The 13,509-nt window shown below is 45.1% G+C and overlaps 1 protein-coding gene across 2 annotated transcripts in view; it reads left to right on the forward strand.

The window, feature by feature from the left end:
* The window catches only part of LOC109865880 (endonuclease V), a 50,403-nt gene extending 37,282 nt beyond the window's left edge, over positions 1-13,121 (forward strand). For both annotated transcript variants that reach the window (XM_020454371.2, XM_020454372.2), the window contains exon 9: positions 12,814-13,121. The gene's annotated coding sequence lies outside the window, so the exon portion shown is untranslated. The remainder of the gene's footprint in view (positions 1-12,813) is intronic.
* Positions 13,122-13,509: the final 388 nt, after the last annotated feature.

Here is a 13,509-nt window from a genome sequence, read left to right on the forward strand (position 1 = left end):
GGACCATCCGAGGCGAAGAACACCTTTCTCTTGTATTTATCCTCATTGATCACCACGGTAACGTTACAGCTAGTCCCTCACAGACCTGTACAGCTCTTCCCTCCCAGGACTGATGGATGCTGCCCAATGCTGTGATTTCTTAACCAATCATTTCCCTCTATCCTCCTCCATTACCCCACCCACCCCTCAAACCTAACCAATAACTGGGGATGCCAGGTTAAAATAAATTAAATTAATAGGAGTTGAAGTTTTCAATTAGGTTCATGCTGATATACACACTGATGGCCTTTCCCACTGATCTCCAAAATGTCAGGGAAATGTTGTGGAGATGAATAGACTCGGCAGGGAGGAGGACAACTAATTAATAAGAAAACTTCTTGGTGAAAGTAGAGATTCTTTTGGATTATTTAAAGGCCTGTGATTGTGATTTTCCTGTGTTTTATATATATTTCCACACTTTGAGGTTGGAATAACACTGAAATTGTGAAAATTATGATCATGCCCTTTTAGTGTAAGAGCTGTTTGAAAAGATTGGCAGAAATGTTTGCCTGTTTTGGTGGGATGGAGTGTTGTCCTGCCATGGTGACATCACCTGGTGGTAAAATTGTTCCAAAACTCTCTGCCAATAACAGCAAATTTTCAGTTTCCCACTCAGACCACTCCCAGACAGTTCTAACAACATTTTTGCTTGAGAAATTGCTTTTTGCTAAGAAGCTATTTTTGTTTATTTTTTATTTTTTAAATTGTTATCTAGAAAATGATTTGATATTGAGATACAAACTGCTGCATTGGACCTTTAATGATTAAACACCAGCATAATGGTATATAGGCTGACTTTGAATGTCCCCAGGGATTCAGATGCACAAATAAAATATTGTTCAGTGACAACAAACCTTTTAATTAGACAAGAAAAGTGTGTGCGTGTTTATGCGTGTGTGTGAAAGTGTAGCGGACTTGAGTCAGTCATGGTCATGTGATGGGTAGCCCTGCCTTCGACTTCAAAATCAGTGTCGGCCAGCAGGCCAAAAGGAAAAGTCCAAAGGTCAAGACGTTAGCTTCTCCCGTGGGAGAACAGGGTTCAAATCCTGACAGTTACACAAATGTTATTGTGCTTGTTTGATAAGGGCAAAAGGTGAGTGTTCCTTTTGATGTTGAAGCTGAAGACATGATGAGGGAGTTTGATCTCAGAATAGGAATACCCTGAAGGATACTCTCATCCTCTCTCATTTCCTCTCTCTCTCATCCTTCTTTTGTTTATACTGAATCTCTGTCTTTTTATCTTACCTGCTGTCCTCACTTACATTTCTCTAATATGTCCTCTTTCTTTCTCTTGCCTTTAACTCATCATCCCCCTTCTCTTTCCCACCCCTCCCTCTCTCTGAGGCCCAGTGAGTATAGACTAGAGTAGCACAGTGTGCCAGAGGCAGCAGCAGGCATCTGGGCCTTTTCTGGCAGACCGAGAGAGAGTTGGCAGGATACCCGGCGCCTGCCTCCATGCCGCTCTTCCACCAACACGCACTGGGACTGCGCAATCAAAGACACAAAAAGAAAGAGATGGGGAGGGAGGGAGAGTTGTCCATCTTTCCAACTATCCATCTCTTGCCTTTTTCTACTGCTACTCTGTCATCCATTTCCATCTGTATAGACAGAGGCGAAACACAGTGAATAAAAAGAGAGGGAGGGAGGGAGATGAGCATTTTGTACCGCAACCTGGAGAGGCGGGGAATCAGGGATGAGGGATGGGTGGGGGGGTGTAAGGGGAGAGAAGCCGATGCCAGGCAAATCAGCGGGAGGAGACCCCCCAATCTAGTATCTACCTGTCTGTTTGATGCGGCAGAGTGGATCCTCAATCGTTTCATCAAGCTTGGCCTCAGGAATGAAAAACCCTGTCATCCCTTCTTTTCCCTTCCTCCTCCTCTTTTCCCCCAGAACACCACCGCACTGCGCGAACCTCAATCGTTGATAAATCATGCCACCTGCCTCCTTTCTCACAACCCGTCCCACGATAACCAGAACAATCGCTGAGCCCCCAGTAATGAGAGATGGATAGAGAGAGAGCGGAGGAATGTAAGAGAAGAGGAGTGGCAGGTAGTCTAGCAGTTAAAGAGCGTTGGGCCAGTAACCGAAGGACACTGGTTTGAAACCCTGAGCCAACTAGGTGAAAAATCTGTCTGTGCCCTTGAGCAAGGCACTTAACCCTAATTGCTCCTGTAAGTCGCTCTGTATAAGAGCATCTGCTAAATGACGAAAATGTAAATGTAAGGCGTGGAACAGTAAGGAGAGACAAGCGTAGAGAAAAAGTGTTTTTGAACAGATGGGAAGGGGAACTGAGGGAATCGGTGTGTGCAAAGGAAGTATAGAAGTGAGAGAGAAATAAAAGAAAAGACAAAATGTTGTTGCACTCCTCTGAATTGTTGACAATAGCTGATTTTGTATCAGTTCAAGGTCAACACACTCTCACACACACACACATCAAAACACAGAAAGCCACTGGCACTGAGCATGAAAAGGTTTACTCAGCAAGTGTAAAATAATTGTGACACCCCACAGCTTCTGTGTTCACTCTTCACACTAAAAGTTATCAAGGACTCCCAACAGATGTTTTGCCTGTTTCGGCTAGCTGGTGCGCCAACACAACTCAATGCAGCCCAATAGGCATCTGCTTGAATTTGGGTTTTAAAAAAATAATGATTTTCCCAGATTGGGGTTGCTTTTCTTCATGTTGAGAGTTAGTGAATGTCCATTGTGGCCTAGCTGGTGTAGAGGTAATGCCACGGTCTCCTGCACACAAGTCTACGGTGTCGGCATGCTTTCCAATTCAGCCTATTGTCCTTTGACACGACCTCCCTCTGTCTTTCCACACTGTTATCCTCTCCATTGATGTACAGTGCCTTGCAATAGTATTAATCCCCTTGGTGTTCTTCCTATTTTGTTGCATTACAACCTGTAATTTAAATAGATTTTATTTGGATTTCATGTAATGGACAAACACAAAATATTCAAAATTGGTGAAGTGAAATGAAAAAAATTACTTGTTTCAAAAATATTAAGTTATTTTTTTTTTTTTACTGAAAAGTGGTGCGTGCATATGTATTCACCCACTTTACTATGAAGCCCCTAAATAAGATCTGGTGCAATCAATTACCTTCAGAAGTCACATAATTAGATTGCACACAGATGGATTTTATTTAACTAAGTGTCACATGATCTCAGTATATACACACATGTTCTGAAAGGCCCCAGAGTTTGCAACACCACTAAGCAAAGGGGCAGCACCAAACAACCTGCACCATGAAGACCAAGGAGCTCTCCAAACAGGTCATGGACAAAGTTGTGGAGAAGTACAGATTAAGGTTGAGTTATAAAAAATCCTGAAACTGAAAGAAAAAGAAAATGAAATGAATATGGCACCACAACAAACCTGCCAAGAGAGGGCCGCTCACCAAAACTCACAGACCAGGCAAGGAGGGCATTAATTATAGAGGCAACAAAGATAACCCCGAAGGAGCTGCAAAGCTCCACAGCGGAGATTGGGGTATCTGTCCTTAGGACCACTTAAAGCCATACACTCCACAGATCTGGGCTTTACAGAAGAGTGGCCAGAAAAAAAGCCATTGCTTAAAGAAAGAAATAAGCAAACACATTTGGTGTTCGCCAAAAGGCATGTGGGAGACTCCCCAAACATATGGAAGAAGGTACTCTGGTCAGATGAGACTAAAATAAAATGTTTGGGCCATCAAGGAAAACGCTATGTCTGGCTCAAGCCCAACACGTCTCATCACCCCGAGAAAACCATCCCCGCAGTGAAGCATGGTGGTGGCAGCATCTTGCTGTGGGGATGTTTTTCATCGGCAGGGACTGGAAAACTGGTTAGAATTGAAGGAATGATGGATGGTGCTAAATACAGGGAAATTCTTAAGGGAAACCTGTTTCAGTCTTCCAGAGATTTGAGACTGGGACGGAGGTTCACCTTCCAGCAGGACAATGACCCTAAGCACACTGCTAAAGCAACACTCGAGTGGTTTAATGGAAAACATTTAAATGTCTTGGAATGGCCTAGTCAAAGCCCAGACCGAAATCCAATTGAGAAACTGTGGTATGACTTAAAGATTGCTGTACAACAGCAGAACCCTCCAACTTGAAGGAGCTGGAGCAGTTTTGCCTTGAAGAATGGGCAAAAATCCCAGTGGCTAGATGTGCCAAGCTTATAGAGACATACCCCAAGAGATTTGCTGCTATATTTGCTGCAGAAGGTGGCTCCACAAAGTATTGACTTTGGGGGGGGTGTATAGTTATGCACGCTCAAGTGTTCTGTTTTTTGTCTTATTTCTTGTTTTGCATCATTTGTGTAAATCAAATGACACAACCCCCCCCCCCCCCCAAAAAAAGAAAAAAAATTAATTCCAGGTTGTAAGGCAACAAAATTGGAAAAATGCCAAGGGGGTGAATACTTTTGCAAGCCACTGTACCTTTTAGGAGTTGACCTTTCCTTCTGGTTCTGTCCATTCCAGAGGAGAGAGGAAGAGGCACCTTGGGTCAGAAGCCAGAGAAGGTCAGCCATAGTTTAGAGTTGGCAAAAGTTCCTGTAGGTTTTCACCCAAAAGGAGAAAATCAAGATTCCAGAAGTTCTAACAGAGTTTTATACGCAGCTGTTTGCAGCTGAACTTTCATGCCCTACTGTTCATCTAAAATAAAACAACAGTCAACAGTTCTGATCAGCAGTCCAGAGAGCTGTTATTGATAGATGCCTTGGCAGAGATGAGCTGACACAGGTGAATATCTGAGATGGATGGCCTTATTTGTCTTATAAGAAAACCGACTTTACCTCCTCCCTTGACTTTACTCTCTGCCTCTGTTCGGGTGCGAAGTGCCAACGCTTGCCTCTGCCTCTCCTTCCACTGCGAGCACAAATACCCATACCTTGCTCTAAAATGGAAAATCAATGGTGCTTCTATGGGCAAATCAATACAGACCGATCTGTTGCAATAAGGACGAATCAGCCTTGAGATGGGAGAGGAGATGCATCATGGGATGCATTTTTAGATTTTACATTAGGCTGAGAGGAACTGACTGTGAGGTCCAGTCATTCCTTTTGATTTCAGTCACTTAGTCTCTTCAGTAAGCTACAGTGCAGGTTTAGTTACTGTATTGGCTCAGCTTGTTCTACCATTAGCGATGATGCTACCATGCAGTGTGCCTCTGTGTTAGCGATGATGCTACCATACAGTGAGCCTCAGTGTTAGCGATGATGCTGCCATGCAGTGTGCCTCTGTGTTAGCGATGATGCTACCATACAGTGTGCCTCAGTGCTAGCGATGATGCTACTACCGTACAGTGGGCCTCAGTGTTAGCGATGATGCTACTACCGTACAGTGGGCCTCAGTGTTAGCGATTATGCTACCATACAGTATGATTCCGAATTAGCTGTGTTGTCTTTTCTTCTTTATTGTTGAACCCTCGTTTGAAATATTCTACTCCATAAAGACACAACAAAACCACGTTCCAAAACAAATTGCAGCTCATCCTTTTCCTGTCTATCGCCAACTCCTACGGGTGCCTGTGTCGCTCCGAATATCGGCACACGTTCCATTAGCATCTCTCGGGCCTTCCTTCCGTCGTCGCAGTTTACACTTTCAGAAATCAAATCCGTTTTGCTTGCTGATTTGGGGATTAGAGAGATTTAAATGCTGAGTTGTATCTACTAACTAGCCGTTGAGGATATGTAGCCATTTAGGGTAGTGAGCTCTGAGCTACCAGTAGTGACTGCCCGTCTTCATTGCCCTCAGTATTTACTGGCAGAGTGTGTGCTGTACGCGTGTGTGTGCCTGCGTGCGAGAGAGTGTTTGTCCATGGATATGAATGATTGAGCCAGTTGTGTGTGTGTGTGTGTGTGTGTGTGCAGAGAGGCTGTTAATCAGACTTCCCTGACAACAGATGAATATGGATGTGCCTTGAGAGAGCATCAAATAGTCATTTACACCCTGGCGCTTTACAGTGCCTCGCCACAACCAACCAACCAGAACATCACTCGCAGCTATTATCACAAACACACACAGAAACAGATACCCAAAGGTACGCACTGCACACACACACGTTCGTAAATCCACTTGCATGCTTATGCATCCACCGGCTATACGCATCAACTGGCGTGCAACCCCACAGGAAATCACGAGTGCGGACAGTCAGTCATAAAAATCAACGCAATGATCTGCTCACTCTCCTGGTCTCACTCCCCTTGTATGGTGTTGAGTCAGAGGTGTTCGACACCATCCACTGAACTGATGCTGTGAAGAGACAGAGATATCAGTAGGTAGATGACCTCCTCACCCGTGCCCCGTGCCAAATGGTGAGTTACAATCTACTATGATCATGTATGTGTGTGTGCCTTTGCCTCTGTATTCGTGTGTGTGTGTGTTTTTGACTACACCTACTTACACCAACACTATGATTCATGGTGCCAGTAACACTCTCTCCCTCCCTCCACCCCTCCTCCGCCCACTGTGAGCCCATCCCTCAGTCTGGCCCAATGGCCATGAGCCTCCATAGAAACACAACCACAATATCTCCTCCCCAACTCATTTACTACAAATAATGGTGGTGAATCTGTGAGCTAAATCATAGTGAATCAGATCTGTTTGGATAGACTGATAGGTTCATCTATGGGGTACCACTGGATCCCTCATAATGTGTGCCCACAGACTCGCTTGTAATGTATTAGTGTGTGTATGTCAATGTGAATGTGTGTTGTGGCTAGCCATTGAAGTCTTTTGAAGTCTGTGTTTAGTGCAGTGGGATTCATTGTATCTTTGTTTCTTTTTTCCCTCTACCTTTCTTTCTTCCCCTCTCTCTCTCACGCACTCTATCTCTCTCTCTTCCACTCTCACTCTCGCTCTCTCTCTCTCTCTCTCTCTCTCTCTCTCTCTCTCTCTCTCTCTGTCACTCTTCCCCTCTCTATCATTTTATTACACTCTCCCTCTCTCCTGCTGCTGTAATGTAATATGATGCCCTCCAGGGTCACAGAGCCCAGCGCTTTCATGTCAGACAGGCTGCTTCAAACGGCCGCACTGAGCAGAGCTCTCCTTCTCCTCTTGCACATAGCTTTTCTTTATCTCTCTCTGCCCTTTTGTTCCTGCCCTCCTGCCTAGCTCTCTTTCACTCGTCTTTCTGTCCCTGCTGTCTTTCGCCTCCTCCCGACGCTTTCAATCCTTCTCACTATCTCTCTCTCTGTTTTCCCTCTCTCTCTCTCTCTCTCTCTCTCTCTCTCTCTCTCTCTGTTTTTCCCTCTCTCTCCCCCTCTCTCTGTTTTTCCCTCTCTCTCCCCCTCTCTCTGTTTTCCCTCTCTCTGTTCTCTCTCTCTCTCCCTCTCTCTCTCTCTCTCTCTCTCTCTCTCTCTGTTTTCCCTCTCTCTCTCTCTGTTTTCCCCCTCTCTCTCTCTCTCTCTCTCTGTTCTCTCTCTCTCTCCCTCTCTCTCTCTCTCTCTCTCTCTCTGTTTTCCCTCTCTCTCTCTCTGTTTTCTCCCTCTCTCTCTCTCTCTCTCTCTCTCTGTTTTCCCTCTCTCTCGGTCTCGTACTCCGCTCACCTTGAACAACTTCATAAGCATCATTCTGAGTGAACAACGCTAAAGCTAAACTCAAACGCATCAAGCACTAGAGCTGCGCTTGTCCCTGTTCAGTGTTATGCATCTAGGCATCTCCTCGCTACCCTTGCATTGATAAAAGGACATTAACACACACACACACCCACCCACGCTCTTACACACAGATTCACACACTCCGTGAGAGAGCTTGGTCTCACGGGGACAGCTGGAGGAGGGTGTGTGTGGAGAGCGTGGCAGTACTGTAGTCCGGGGCCGGATGCAGAGAGCCCAGTTGTTCTTGTCACACCGCCACCTCTTCATCAATCATGTCACAGTTAGCGTCGCACAGCGTCAGACCAGTCCCAGGGCGCACACACATAATGATTATTACACACACACACAGCACAGAAGCTAAGTTGTAAACGGCACACCACCGTATTCACAACACCCGCACAAACACACCACTTCTAGCTATTTTGATGACACTTAGGTGTGCACCCATATTCCCTGAGCACTTATTATATTACAATGCGTATCTAGTTGTATGAATGATCCTTTACCTTGGTCATGATCAGTCCAGCTAGTTGTTATTGAGCTCATGTGTTTATTACAGGGACAGCAGGAGAAATGAGGGCATAGCTTGTTCAATATGTTTACTGGGAAAACATGTACGGTGAAACTCCACTCAAAACATCATTATACAACTCCCTCAGCAAGGAAACGGTCTGTGACCAAAACAAATTATGAAAGTGAAGTGAAATTGAGATCAACAGACCAAGCTGGTTCCTTGTTGCATATTTTCAAAATCACTCCCCGTTTCGGTGTCTGGGACCTTAAGTGTCTCAGGTGGTTTGTATACAAGGTTTTGATTGGATTAAAATGAAAGGACCCAGGTGGTGATGCAATACCATCGGCAATGTTCAACAGTGTTGCATGGACACGTACCACCTTCTGCTCAGTCATCCAATCAGTCGCTGACTGTGTGTATGGGTGTGTTGTTTTGTGTGCGTGTGCGTGTGCGTGTACCTGCTTGTGTGTGTGTATGAGGGCATATCCAGTATGTGCCATGGAAATAGAGATCTCTGGGCCATGGCCTTTCCCCCACTCTCCCCCTCTTCCTCTCCCCACTCCTCCCCTGCACAAAGTCCAGCCATCATGTCGTGCATCACCGTATTCCCCCTCACCCCAGCAGGCCCCATACAACATGATTCATCCCCCAAAGAGGTGAGGTGTGACTGGGAGATTATTAATACTGAAGGGCAGAGCTCCCTAAGAGATGAACCGTCGCCCGCCCTGACTGCCTGACTACCTGCAGAGGAAATGGGAAAATATTGCAAATGTTTATGGGAGTGTGCGTGTGTGTGTGTGTGGCGTCTCATATTTGTAATGCAGGATGCAGGGCTGGGCCAGCCTGCTGTATAGTCTGGTAATGTCTGAGCATGGATAAACAGCACCTCATTTACTGTGGTGAAAATGTGCTGACTCCAGCAGTATGATATGGTGTGTTTGTGTGGCGGTGTGTGTGTTTATGTGCAGGGGGGATTGTGAGTGTGTCTTGGGGGTGGGTGTTTGTGTGTGGGAGGGGGATGGGGACAGGAAGGGGGGGGGGGGGGGTTCATGTGTGAATTTATGTGCCCATGCACACATTTTTGAGTTGACAATCCATATGTGTGTGTGCTTATTTTGTCGTTGACATAGTGTGAGTTTTGAGTGCAGCAAGTTGTAAACTCCCATCTGGCAGACGCGAGTGCACTTTAGAGTGCGCTATTTGAGTCTGTACGTGTATGTGTGTTCATCATGTGTGTACGTGTGTGTGTGTGTGTGTGTGTGTACCTGTGTGACGACAGGGCCATCTCATTGTCTCCCTCTCTCCAGTGAGTTATTTGGCCCTGTGACACCTCTGCTCCAAATCAATAACTCCATCTCTGCCTGGTCATGTCTTGCCATTGAACCGTGCGTTAAACTGACATTGAAAACTATATCAAAGGGTGCGTTTGACGCTTTCAATTCACTTTTGAAAAGATTCTTTTCTCCAATAGGCCTTTGAATGTAATTGCTGGCAAAGCAGTTTTCTACCTTCAATGGAAGATGTCAAGGTGCAAGTCATGTGGTTAGCTAATAGATATGTGTACCAGTAAAGACAACTTTAGTATAGTTTTATGATGGGGTTAACAAGCTAAGACCACGTTTGAAAGGGGAAGCTAACCTCCGAAATGCGTTTCCACATCTCTAAAGCTGTGTGCCACTGGTAAGGAGGAAGAGTGTGACAAACGACAATCAGAATGATCGGGGGAAGTGCCCAACAGTGTCACAGAGGAGAAGGGGACAGGTCAGCGTGACAAACTCTTACACAACTGCCTCAGCAAGTGAGGCAGTGTGGTTGTTCTTGTCAGAATGTCCCTATGTAGGATTCTTTTTGTTATGATTACTCAGTCCCACGCACATCCCATTGAAGCTTTCACAAACGCTACTTCTCCCCTCTTTATCAGAATAGTAACTTATCTTTACCAAAGAGAGACTTGCTCTGCCACCTCTGATTACCCTCCTGACACTAATCAGTCAGCGCGACACTACGACAGGAAGTGACCCTTTAAACCTTGACACTACTCCTGATGCAACTCCAGGTAATGGAAGGTAGAGCTGGGGGTGTGGGTTGCCTCCAAAATGTCACCCTATTCCCTATAGTGCAGTACTTTTCACCAGGTCCCATAGGGCTTTGGTCAAAAGTAGTGCACTATATATGGAATAGGGTGCCACTCGTGGTGAGAGCCTCTATGTGAGGTGTAGTGTGACAGAGAACAGAGAGGACTACTTCCTGTATCCTGTTACTGAAGGAAATGTGTTTTCACACAATGGAGTGAATGGAGGGGAGTCATGGCCAGCTGAGAGATTCAGATCCGCTCTGCATTCAGACATAACAGCAGCGATTCCACTCACATGTCGTTCACTCCTTGTTCTCTCACGCTGTCCATTGTACAGAGATAATATGACGGGACAGCAGTGGAGAAGGTGTACATTTTTAAGTTCCTAGACGTACACATCACGGAAAAACTGAAATGGTCCACCCACACAGACAGTGTGGTGAAGAAGGCGCAATAGCGCCTCTTCAACCTCAGGAGGCTGAAGAAATTTGGCTTGTCACCTAAAACCCTCACAAACATTTACAGATGCACAATTGAGAGCATCCTGTCGGGCTGTATCACTGCCTGGTACGGCAACTGCACCGCCCACAACGGCAAAGCTCTCCAGAGGGTGGTGCGGTCTGCACAACGCATCACTGGGGGAAAACTACCTGCCCTCCAAACTACCTATCACTAGTCACTTTAATAATGTTTGCATATCTTGCATTACTCATCTCATATACACTGTATTTTATACCATCTATTGCATTTTGCCAATGCTGTTCTGTCATTGCTCATCCATGTATTTATATGTATATATTCCATTCCTTTATTTAGATTTGTGTGTATTAGGTAGTTATTGGGGAATTGTTAGATATTGCTGCACTGTCTGAAGTAGAAGCACAAGCATTTTGCTACACTCGCATTAAACACCTGATAACCATGTGTATGTGACCAATAAAATGTGATTTGATTTGACACTGTGTGTGTGTGTCTGACACTGTGTGTGTGTTATACATTAGTCAATCCCCATTGAACCCTCCTTCAGCACCAGCCGAACAAACACATCCCTTTCTCATCACTGACCATATCTAATTCTAATAGTTTACGTACCCTTTAGCATGAGTTGTAATAGCTAATATGCCTTCTAGTACTCAGGTACCACTTCTTCCACTGATCTGAGTGCTGCTTCTCCCCTCAGGAGACACAGCAAGGTCTCCTCTCTGTCTGTCTACCGCTGACCTGGGGTCAGCTTTCTGTGATGTCTCCTCTCTGTCTCCCATTATAGGTCTATTATCTATTATGCTCTGTCTGTTATCACCTGGTCAGCACATTGACCCCTTACAGTGTCTGATTGTAATGGACAGCAACCCTGATCCCATTCATTTCCCCTTTCTCCTTTTCCATCTTTCTCCTTCTTCGTCTCTCTCCCTCCCTTCCTCCCTCACTCTCTCTTCTCTCCCTCTATCTCTCTCCAGTTTAATGGAAATGTCTTCTCGGGCAATATCAGTGCAAATTGCATATTAGGTCACTGTAAGCCCTGGCGGATACTATTGAAGGTTATAATAGCTGGTATACCAGGCCAGCTCCTGATACTATTGAAGGTTATGATAGCTGGTATACCAGGCCAGCTCCTGATACTATTGAAGGTTATGATAGCTGGTAAACCAGGCCAGCTCCTGATACTATTGAAGGTTATGATAGCTGGTATACCAGGCCAGCTCCTGATACTATTGAAGGTTATGATAGCTGGTAAACCAGGCCAGCTCCTGATACTATTGAAGGTTATGATAGCTGGTAAACCAGGCCAGCTCCTGATACTTTTGAAGGTTATGATAGCTGGTAAACCAGGCCAGCTCCTGATACTATTGAAGGTTATGATAGCTGGTAAACCAGGCCAGCTCCTGATACTTTTGAAGGTTATGATAGCTGGTATACCAGGCCAGCTCCTGATACTTTTGAAGGTTATGATAGCTAGTAAACCAGGCCAGCTCCTGATACTTTTGAAGGTTATGATAGCTGGTATACCAGGCCAGCTCCTGATACTTTTGAAGGTTATGATAGCTGGTATACCAGGCCAGCTCCTGATACTATTGAAGGTTATGATAGCTGGTAAACCAGGCCAGCTCCTGATACTATTGAAGGTTATGATAGCTGGTAAACCAGGCCAGCTCCTGATACTTTTGAAGGTTATGATAGCTGGTAAACCAGGCCAGCTCCTGATACTATTGAAGGTTATGATAGCTGGTAAACCAGGCCAGCTCCTGATACTTTTGAAGGTTATGATAGCTGGTATACCAGGCCAGCTCCTGATACTTTTGAAGGTTATGATAGCTGGTAAACCAGGCCAGCTCCTGATACTTTTGAAGGTTATGATAGCTGGTATACCAGGCCAGCTCCTGATACTTTTGAAGGTTATGATAGCTGGTAAACCAGGCCAGCTCCTGATACTTTTGAAGGTTATGATAGCTGGTAAACCAGGCCAGCTCCTGATACTTTTGCTAATGTCTGAAGAGACTTTGGAAATACTTTACTATTTGGGGATGTTGTCTGTTGTAGAATGTGTCGTGTTATGCAAAGCTGACACACTAATCTCAACTCTTTCTCTCTCCTCAGTGCTGGGAAGTGGACACATCATGAAATGCAAAACACAACAGTGATGCCTAACAAGAAGATAGCCGAAGAGCCTTCAACGTGCCTGTTAGTGTGTGAATGTGTTTTTGTGTGTGAGAGAGTGAGTGGGTGCATGAGAGAGATTTACATGAGATTTACAGTGTTTTTATGCATGCTCTTTATATCTACAGTATAGTCTATGGGTATTTTTAAGAATAGAATAATATATTTATATACTGTACTCATGTTTTGGGCTCTTTTTACACAGAGGTGCTTTTTATCCTGTAAATAAATCCCAACTGAGCCCTGAATGTATTTATACTCCTCTTTATTAACATTTTGGGGGTCAGAGCCAAAGATGTACAGAATTCAGCGGACTTTTCCCCATGTTAGCAAGCTGAGTTGTACTGTAGTTGTACAGTGAGAGGAGTGATGCAAACACTGACTTTTCACAATTGATTTGCAGTATCTGTGGCTCTGTGTGGTTGAGGTGAGAGGGGTTGTTGTAAGTCATTATAGACTTAGGAGTGACTCACACACTTCTTACATCACATCTCTGTGCGGGTGTGTGTGCATGTGCCTGCATTTCTTCCTGTTTGTGTGTGTGTGTGTGTGTGTGTGTGTGTAATGGCAGTGCGGTGCCTGGCTGGGCACAGGGATCGGAGCGGAAGGGCAGAGGGGGGGTTGACGCTGCAGGAT

This window comes from Oncorhynchus kisutch, linkage group LG20, assembly GCF_002021735.2.
Source record: "Oncorhynchus kisutch isolate 150728-3 linkage group LG20, Okis_V2, whole genome shotgun sequence".
Taxonomy (NCBI): Eukaryota; Metazoa; Chordata; class Actinopteri; order Salmoniformes; family Salmonidae; genus Oncorhynchus; species Oncorhynchus kisutch.